Source organism: Podarcis raffonei, chromosome 5, assembly GCF_027172205.1.
Source record: "Podarcis raffonei isolate rPodRaf1 chromosome 5, rPodRaf1.pri, whole genome shotgun sequence".
Taxonomy (NCBI): Eukaryota; Metazoa; Chordata; class Lepidosauria; order Squamata; family Lacertidae; genus Podarcis; species Podarcis raffonei.
Window position 1 is genome coordinate 7582305 of NC_070606.1, and position 9143 is coordinate 7591447.

Genomic DNA, 9143 nt, shown 5'->3' on the forward strand with positions numbered 1-9143 from the left:
TCCTCGGATGAACGGTAGTATAGACATCCAATAAATAAAATAATATAATATATATGTATTTATTTGACAGGCGTCCCAAACATGCAATGCCATGGCAAGCGAAGGAGGAAACACCCATGAAAATAAAGCTGCATATTTTGCACAGCCCTTTCACCACTAATCTGTTTCCTAGTAAAGAGGTCAGTGATCTTTTTGGAATACTAATCTAATGTGGATTGGTTCCCCGTGGCTTGGTCTCATTTCCTAAACCAATAAGAAGCAGCAAGTGTCTTTTTAGATTATTGCTAGTTGAAGAAGGGAGAAACTCTTGCTGATGTGAACTAATTAATACCACACTGACTACAGTTAATCCCTGGGTTTTATTCTACCCTGTCATTAAAGAACACATGGTCAGCATTTCTAAGAGGCAAATCTTTTGCAACTTTCTGTCTTTTTGTGCTTTAAGGAAAATGTTTTCAATAAACAGGCAGTCTCATTTTCTATTTCTCCCATGTGAGAGATGTCGCAGTACAAAATTGTCTAGGCTACAGAAGACAAAATAAAAAATCATTTGGGATACCAACGGCAAAAGGGACATTTCCCCGGGGATGCACACTTGCAACATTTCCATTCCTCTGCCCAAGAAAACTTTTACCAGCAAGAGCTCAAGCACAGAGTAGGACCTGCTTTCGCCTCGGGGTTCGAGGCTAAGTAGGACCTGGTGGCCTTGCTCTGATTATACCATTGATTACAAGATAATCCCTTGAATATTTCATGTTGAAATGAGCATGCGGCATCCAGGTAGTATGGTAACATGAGCAAGCTGAGGTGCAGGCTTTTAAAAAGTCTGCCACACTTACCTCCTGCCAGGTAGCATTGTCCACTCTTTCAGATGAACTGCGGCTTTTTGCAGCAGTAATAAGCTAGGATTCCTTGCCTAATCCTCACCGACACAAGCAGCTGCTTCCTTTGGCTTTTGAGCAGAGCGGATTCTAACTTAAGACACTGGCTTTGCCCTGGATTTTTCTTTTTCTTATCCCTCGCTGTTTGTGCTCTTGCTTTTGGCAGTCTGTGCAGCTGGAGGCAGAGATGCTGCCGTCCCACCTAGGAGATACTCTTGAGCGTCAGCGGCTGGTGGCTGGTTATTTTTGCTCTTTGCTTAGATGTTGATTATTGAAACAGAAGATCTGGCTAATTTGCTTTGGCTCGTGGTTGACTTTCAGAAAGCACAGGCTAGGATGGAAATAGCTGCTCATCAATGATAGCCCAGCGTGAGACCAACGCAGCCGCGTCCTCTTAGTGTCCAGGCAACTTCTAGGCAACTTTAAGCCCTTGCTGAAATATGGAAGCCCACGGTAAGGTTACCTTTGGCTTCACTGTTAATTTGACACTAGGAGGTGAACTCATGGAGGGGAAGGAACGGAAGTGACTTCAGAATGGTATTTGACTGGTTTTCTTAATTATGCTTTCCCTCCTAACAGGGTCCAGGAAAAAGGTCTTCTTGTATCTGGTTTTAAGTTTCTTACTGGGAAAATATAAATGAGCACAGGCAACATAATCTATATGGAAAAGCTAGAAAAAGGGAAGGGGTGATAATTTGTGTATTATTATCGGCGTATTTCCCCATATTTGTGGATTCTGAGATCATGTTCACAGGTTGCCGTCCTACGCAGAATTGGGGAGTTTTCAATGGGCCTAGACATGCCCTAGCCTGCATATTTCACATATTTCATATGGGAAGTCAGGCTGGGATAAGAGCATCTTAGCAGCAGAGAGAGGGTCGGTCAGGCCTCTCAAAGGAGGACATTCTGTAACCTGGCTGCAGTGGCGGATCACGGGGACTCAAAATTCAGCAACCCCTTTTGCTGCTACACCAAAATCTGGTGCCTCCCACCTCTTGCACGCCGTTCTGAATCATAGCTGCACCGTCCCCTGAGGCACCCCCAAGGCTCCATGCCCAGTGCGACTGATCCAGTAGTGCTCCTCTAAATCCGCCTCCATTGGCCGCCACAACAGTGAAGGGCCAGGGGCGTAGCAAGGGGTGTGTGGTGGTTGTGGCCCACCCCGGGTGTCCCCACTGGGGGGGGGACAAAATGGTGGGCGGCACTCACCGCGGGGCCTGCAGCGCCGCGCCTGAGCCACACGTCTCTTCTGGGAGTGACGTGGTGGCTTGAGCAACCGCAGGCTCCACACTGCCCAAACGGTCCGCCCGTTGCCTCCTTCCCAGCGGAGGCCCCGTGGAGCATCCTGCCCCGGCTGGCCCCACCCCCACCCCCGGGCGCAGGGCACGTGCGCCGCCCCAGGTGCCCGATCGGCTTGCTCCGCCGCTGAGAAGGGCCTGCCAGTCTGAGCCCCAGTGGGAATGAGATGCCAATTAAAGCTAGCAGTGTTGAAATCAATTTGAACTGGAGAAACCATTAGCCTGCTTCAAGCAGCCTGGTCCCAAGCAAGAAGTGCAAGTGTGAGGAACAAAACTCTCTTCCTCCCCTGCCTTATTTCCCCCGAGGTGCTTGCTTCAGGCACCCTTTGTCTCAGTATGGCTCTTGGACAGAGCTGGACAGAAGATCAGGCTGTGGGCCTCACTGTGCACACGTTTTGTAAAACAGGGACCTCACTCCCCCCCCCTTTTGTTTATTTGAGTGGGGCTGACATACAAATAAGAACGGTGCCTACCCCATCAGATCTACTTTGGTTCTGATGAAACACTTCATGCAGAACTTTCATAACAGTGTAATAAATTATTGTAATATTAATAATTTTATTATTTATATGCTATCCATCTGACTGGGTTGCCCCCGCCACTCTGGGGGGCTCCCAACAAAATATTAAAAACACAAAAACATCACACACTAAAAACTTCGCTGAACAGGGCTGCCTGTTTATCTGTTTGACATCTGATGGGAGAGCATTCCACAGGGCAGGTGCCACTGCCAAGAAGGTCCCCTGTAGCTTCATATCTCGCAGTGAGGGAACCACCAGAAGACCCTCAAAGCTGGACCTCAGTGCATAGCTGTCAACTTACAGATTTGAAAATAAGAGACCAGCAGCCAAAATAAGGGACCTGCAGCCTCACCTGTTCCAGGCACTCCAGTCTTCCTGTCCTCCTGCAGTCTGGTCAAACTCATGCTGGTAGCTTCAAGAACACTGTCCAACCAACTTTGTAACCAGAGGTTCAACTGAATAGAATCTGAATCACATGCACCACAAGGCCTATGCAGCCTCAACTTAAGATGGCTCCCCGGCCTGGCTTTGCACTGCAAAGTTTGCAGCAGCACGTGCAACAAAATGGCGTCCAGCATTCAGAAACCCCCTCAGCTTGCATTAACTAGCCACACACGAGGCATGCAAGCTCCACCCCCCAGTCGTTCTTAGACGTCTTATTGAGTGAGCAACACAGCCAAGCAACACGGTTGGAGCCTCCCTCCTCCCTGGCAGGCAGGCAGGGAGGGAGAGGAGCTGCTTGCTTTGAAATTTAAGGGACATCATTTAAGGGACATTTAAGGGACATCCATCAATAAGGGACAGCAGCGGGACATGGCGCTGGAATAAGGGACTGTCCCTTCAAATAAGGGACACTTGACAGCTATGCCTCAGTGTCCAGGCTGAATGATGGGGGTGGAGATGCTCCTTCAGGCAATTAGCTTCACCCACTAATTATTTACTGAAGGTAAATGAGCATAACGGTCACAAATCCAACTCTTCAGGATTGCAGCAAAACCTTAAAACTTACAATAAGACTAAAACCTTAGCACTTAAATATGCTATGTACAGATCACCACACGGGGCGAAGTAGAGAGAACCAAGAAAGAGAAAGTGAAACCAGGCTCCTTCTGGCCTGTTTTTATAGTTAGCATGACCTTGAGAGAGATAATAGAATCAGTTTGAACCATCTTAAACCAAAACAACACCTGCTCTCAGCACAAAGGAAACTTACTTGTCAGCTAGAAACTTCCAGCTTGCACCAGCTTGTACCAAACAGAGAAAGTTCCAGAACCTTCTTGAATCAAGTAGAATAGAAAAGATCCCTACAATTTGAACCAATACTTTCTGTGCCAAAAAAATGCCAGCCATGACACTGTTACCCCATTCAGGACCCGGGAGTCCCCCACACCTGCCCTCCCCCTGTCCCCCAGAAACAGTAGTTCTGTCTTGTCAGGATTCAATCTCAATCCATTACTGCCATCCAACCTCCAACCACCTCCAGACATTCACATAGGACATTCACTGCCGTCACTGGTAATTCCTGTCAATGGAGGCAAATTCACACATGCTACTATGAATCAAGTACTAAGTAGTGAATTATTCAGTTGATTTAAATGTTACAGAATTATTCCTCTTCTTGACCTTTGCTCCTCAGATATGCCTTTAACTCTCCCACACCCTGCCTACAACAGAAAAGTCACCCAGATCTCTGCTTCAAAAAACAGCAAAAAATACCTCACCGTTCCTCAAAATCAGCGCTCTGTACATTTTGGAAGAGTCAATGGAGCTTCAGAACCATCTGGCTACAGAGTGACTCATAAGAATTCTGTAAGTAGAATCAGTAGAATGACCATTGACTTACTTGAACTTATCTGGAATCTGATTAATTAAGCCGTTATGAATGAACGAGGATATGTCTGGTTAAAAAGTCGATCTTAGCAACTGGCTAACTGGATGCCCTTCTGCTAGAACTCCCACCGCCAGAGCTTTTTTGCTAGTCTTACCGAAACTCTTCTTTCCTCAATATTCCTCAGACATTTCACCTCAAAAATGGGTGACATTTGATTGCAGCTTAAAGATGTGTGGAAGCTCACTAACCTTATCAAAAGCGGCAACAGGTGTGCTCCTCAGGTGCAGCCTGAAACATCAGAGGGGGTTGTTAATATCAGTACAGAAGAGGAAATTTCAAGCAGGAGTATCTTACCTTGCCTTTGCAGGGCTGCATCTACCAAAATTTGTTCTTCTGCAAAATGTTTAAAGATTAAGAAACTCTGCTCGCGTTTGCCTTACATCGCATGGAGTCTTAGCCTTTCTGTCACTGCTCCTGGCTGTTGTTGCTTTATAAAAAGACTCAATCTTATGTCTCTCCACAGCCACTACCACTTTTGCTGTGTGAATATATATGTCTTGTCTGAACTTCCATTGCTCTAACACTCCTGTCCTCTCTCCAAACACTGGAACCATCCTCATGTGCAGGTAATCTCTGGGTTGGCCAAGGCCAGGCACTCCACGCCAACCATTGCAACTCATGAGTGGTTTTCCCTTGCAGAACCACACCCCAAAAGCACCAAGGGGAGCAAGCTGTCACCACAGTGTTTGTTACCAGAAGAAAAATGGAAGGGGTGAGTTTACTCGCAGTCACTCTAGCCTCCTTCTTCCCGAGTGGCAGAACCTAAGAGAGCCCGAGGCACCTGGCATTGCACTCAGGTGGCACCACTCCTGCCCAAATGGCTTCTGTGCATGCAGGGCCAGGAACCATGTGCTCCAACTGCTGCCCGTTGCTCTTCCTCTGTGCCTTTCCTTCCTTTCCACTGATGTTCTCCAGCTGGCACAGGATCCAGCAGAGGCCTGCCACCTTACAAGAAGCAGCAGCCATGATGCTCCTGGTGTTCTGCTGTGGGGGTTGCTTCATGCAAACTCCTACATTCATACATTGTCAGGAGTTCAGCCTACACTCAAGTAGGACCCTGGTAGAGACACATGCCTGACTGGCATGTACCGTCCCTCCTGGTCTTTCGTTCAGGAGCTTCAAAAGCTTTCTTCAGCCCGAACATCACAGCAACTGATGCCAACTGACACTGGCATGCTTAGGGATCCACAGAGTTTGCGCATCATGTGTAACAGGGGGTTGGACTCGATGGCCCTTGTGGTCTCTTCCAACTTTATGATTCTATGATTCTATTCTATGATTCTATGATTCTATGATTCTATGATTCTATGTAACAGACCTCAGCAACTCAGCATTTTGGCTAATCTACTTTATTTACATATAAACACACACGGAGCACTGCAACATGGCTCCCTCTCTCTCTAGCATCAGACAGCAAAGAGAAAAAGAACAAAGGACAATAGTCCCACTTCACGGAACACAGTAACACAAACATCCTGTCTCCGTCACTTCCCACTCTGTGGAGTCAAAACATATACTGTCATGTGAAAGACAACATTCCCATGACTGCAATCATGGAGCAGGAATGCTAACAGTGCTGGTCTCCTTTGATTGGACTGGTGGCATAAGGGGCACTCCGTTTGCTATCCTGATGTCAGTCTGGACACCCCCCAAGTCATAGGAGCCCTGCAGGAGGGACTGGCTGGCAACCCTAAATGTTGGTGTTGCGTTTTTAGGATCTGCTCCATCCCTGGTGCTTTTCACTCAAGGTTTTAACTTTATTGATGGGCAGTGGTAGGCAGGGCCCCTTGGCCACCTCAGCTGCCTCAGGAAGAGATTCACTCGGGTTCCCAAGGTTGTCAGGGAACAGACTTCTCATGGTACCCATGGCGGATACTGCCATGGTGTGAGAGATAATCACAACAATACAAACACAACCCCTAGGCTAATAGTTAGTAGAGAATATAAAATAGAATAATGATACCATTCAAATTATAGGAATAAGCCAATCAAAATTCATATGTACAATATAACAGAGTGGTAGCAAGGACCGTCAAGCCGTGTGTTCAAAACAGATGTCTAAGGACAGTCTCGCAATAGTCTTTCAAAAGTTTCAACAGAAGACGTCTCAAAAGTTTCAAAAGTAAAGTCTAATAGTCTTTTAAAAGTTTCAATGGAAGACATCTCAGAAGCCTCAAAAGGACAGTGCCTCCGGAATGATACTACTGTTTCGTAATAGTCTTTGTCAGCTGGAAATAAAATACAAAGCATACAACCGATAAATAAATAAAATACAAGGCATACAACAAATCTGAGCTACTGGCATACACATTGTTATATTGTACATATGAATTTTGATTGACTTATTCCTATAATTTGAATGATATCATTATTCTATTATATATTCTCTACTAACTATTAGCCCTTGTGTTGTGTTTGTATTGTTGTGATTGGTTCTTATTGAAACACAGGGGTTTGGTTTTGGTTCCTGGTGTGAGAGATAGGCAAAGACATGGACATGGGAGGGACAATTGGCTGGAAGGAAAGAATGCAGAGTCCTATCAGGCTACAATGTGGGGGGCAGCCTAAAGAGCTGGTTGACCCATGAAGGAGCCAGGCTTTTGGTTTCTGCAAGGCTCCTGCCGATTGGCTGAGGTGTGAGCCCTCCGCCCCATATGTCGTTGTGCCTCAGAGACAAACCAGGAGTCTTCCACATGCATGTTCCCTGCTCCCCAGCGCCAGGTTCCTCCAATACCCCCTAAGCTTGTGGGATCTTTGTTGGGACTGGGGGAATGGCCATCTGCAGCTGTGGCTTAGTGGTTAGGGTGCAGCTCTGTGGTGTCTGCAGTGTTTGAGCATAGGAGCTTGTTGATATGGAAAAGGCAGGGGGGTCACCTTTCCCCTGGTGGTGCTTGAACTCCTGCCTCCAGCTTATCTAGTGGACTTTGCCATTGTAGCTACCTCTCCATTCTGAAGGAAATCAGCCCTGAGTGCTCACTGGAAGGACAGATTGTGAAGCTGAGGCTCCAATACTTTGGCCACCTCATGAGAAGAGAAGACTCCCTGGAAAAGACCCTGATGTTGGGAAAGATTGAGGGCACAAGGAGAAGGGGACGACAGAGGACGAGATGGTTGGATAGTGTTCTCAAAGCTACCAGCATGAGTTTGACCAAACTGCAGGAGGCAGTGGAAGGCAGGAGTGCCTGGCGTGCTCTGGTCCAGGGGGTCACGTAGAGTAGGACACGACTAAACAACTAAACAACAACAACATGCTGGGGGTGTGTGTACAGAACATTATTGGGGGCTGCTGTCTCCATATGTCTGTGCAGAGACAGCAACTGTGGGCTTTATCCTTAATTAGTTACTGTAGGGTGCAGCCAACCTATTCCAGCGTCCAACGCTTTTTTCTGCGGGACTTGTCTTTTCATCCTGTTATTTTTAGCCTCGCATGCTGGGCTGAATAGGTTGTGGCCAAAACTCAATTGGGAGAGTGGTGCTTAACCTGGCATAAATGGGAATATAGAATTGATCTCCCCAAGTCATGTTGCTTCTGAAATTGGAAGTTGCCTATATAACTAGTGGCCATTGGTTAGACTCCTCTTCCATGAATTCATTGAAATTTTTTAGTTGTCAAAATCCATTCAAGTATATTGTCAAAATACGTAACTGCCTGCCACACAAGGCTCAGATGAACATAACACCTTCTCTTTGAAGCATTGTAGCAGTTCTGTATATGTACAGAACATGGTTTATATCTCTTGCAACGCCAAGCCCTGGGTCCTATTTACTGTTCTGAAAGACCTAAGCAAACAAGGATGATTTTGAAGGCTAGAAGAACCAGGGGAAAAGCCTTGTGATGCTTCAAAGGCTGATGTCAGGGGAAAGCTGTGCAGCTCCTGAATTTGTCTCTGGAAAGCTTCTAACTCCAAGGAACCAGCAGCATGTGTAAAAAGCTCTGTTATTTCCCATATTGTAATTTTTATTATTTATGGTGAGAAATTGGAAAAGATAATGGCAACAACTACCTCCTTGATTGCTTCGTGTTTAATGCATATTAATAATCCATACAAGACACCGAGGCTTCTTCAAGGCAATCTTTCCTCCCCGCACCAGAAGAAAACAAATCTTTAAAAACTGAGACTGGAGGGTGGCTAATTGCAGGAGACCAAGTTGCTGTTTAAATGTACAAAGTGATAGGGTAAAGGGTAAAGGGGACCCCTGACCATTAGGTCCAGTCGTGGCCGACTCTGGGGTTGCGGCGCTCATCTCGCTTTATTGGCCGAGGGAGCCGGAGTACAGCTTCCAGGTCATGTGGCCAGCATGACTAAGCCGCTTCTAGCGAACCAGAGCAGCACATAGAAACGCCATTTACCTTCCCACCGGAGTGGTACCTATTTATCTACTTGCACTTTGACATGCTTTCGAACTGCTAGGTTGGCAGGAGCTGGGACCGAGCAACGGGAGCTCACCCCATCGTGGGGATTTGAACCGCCGGCCTTCTGATCGGCAAGTCCTAGCCTCTGTGGTTTATCCCACAGTGCCACCCGCGTCCCTTGTACAAAGTGATAACCAG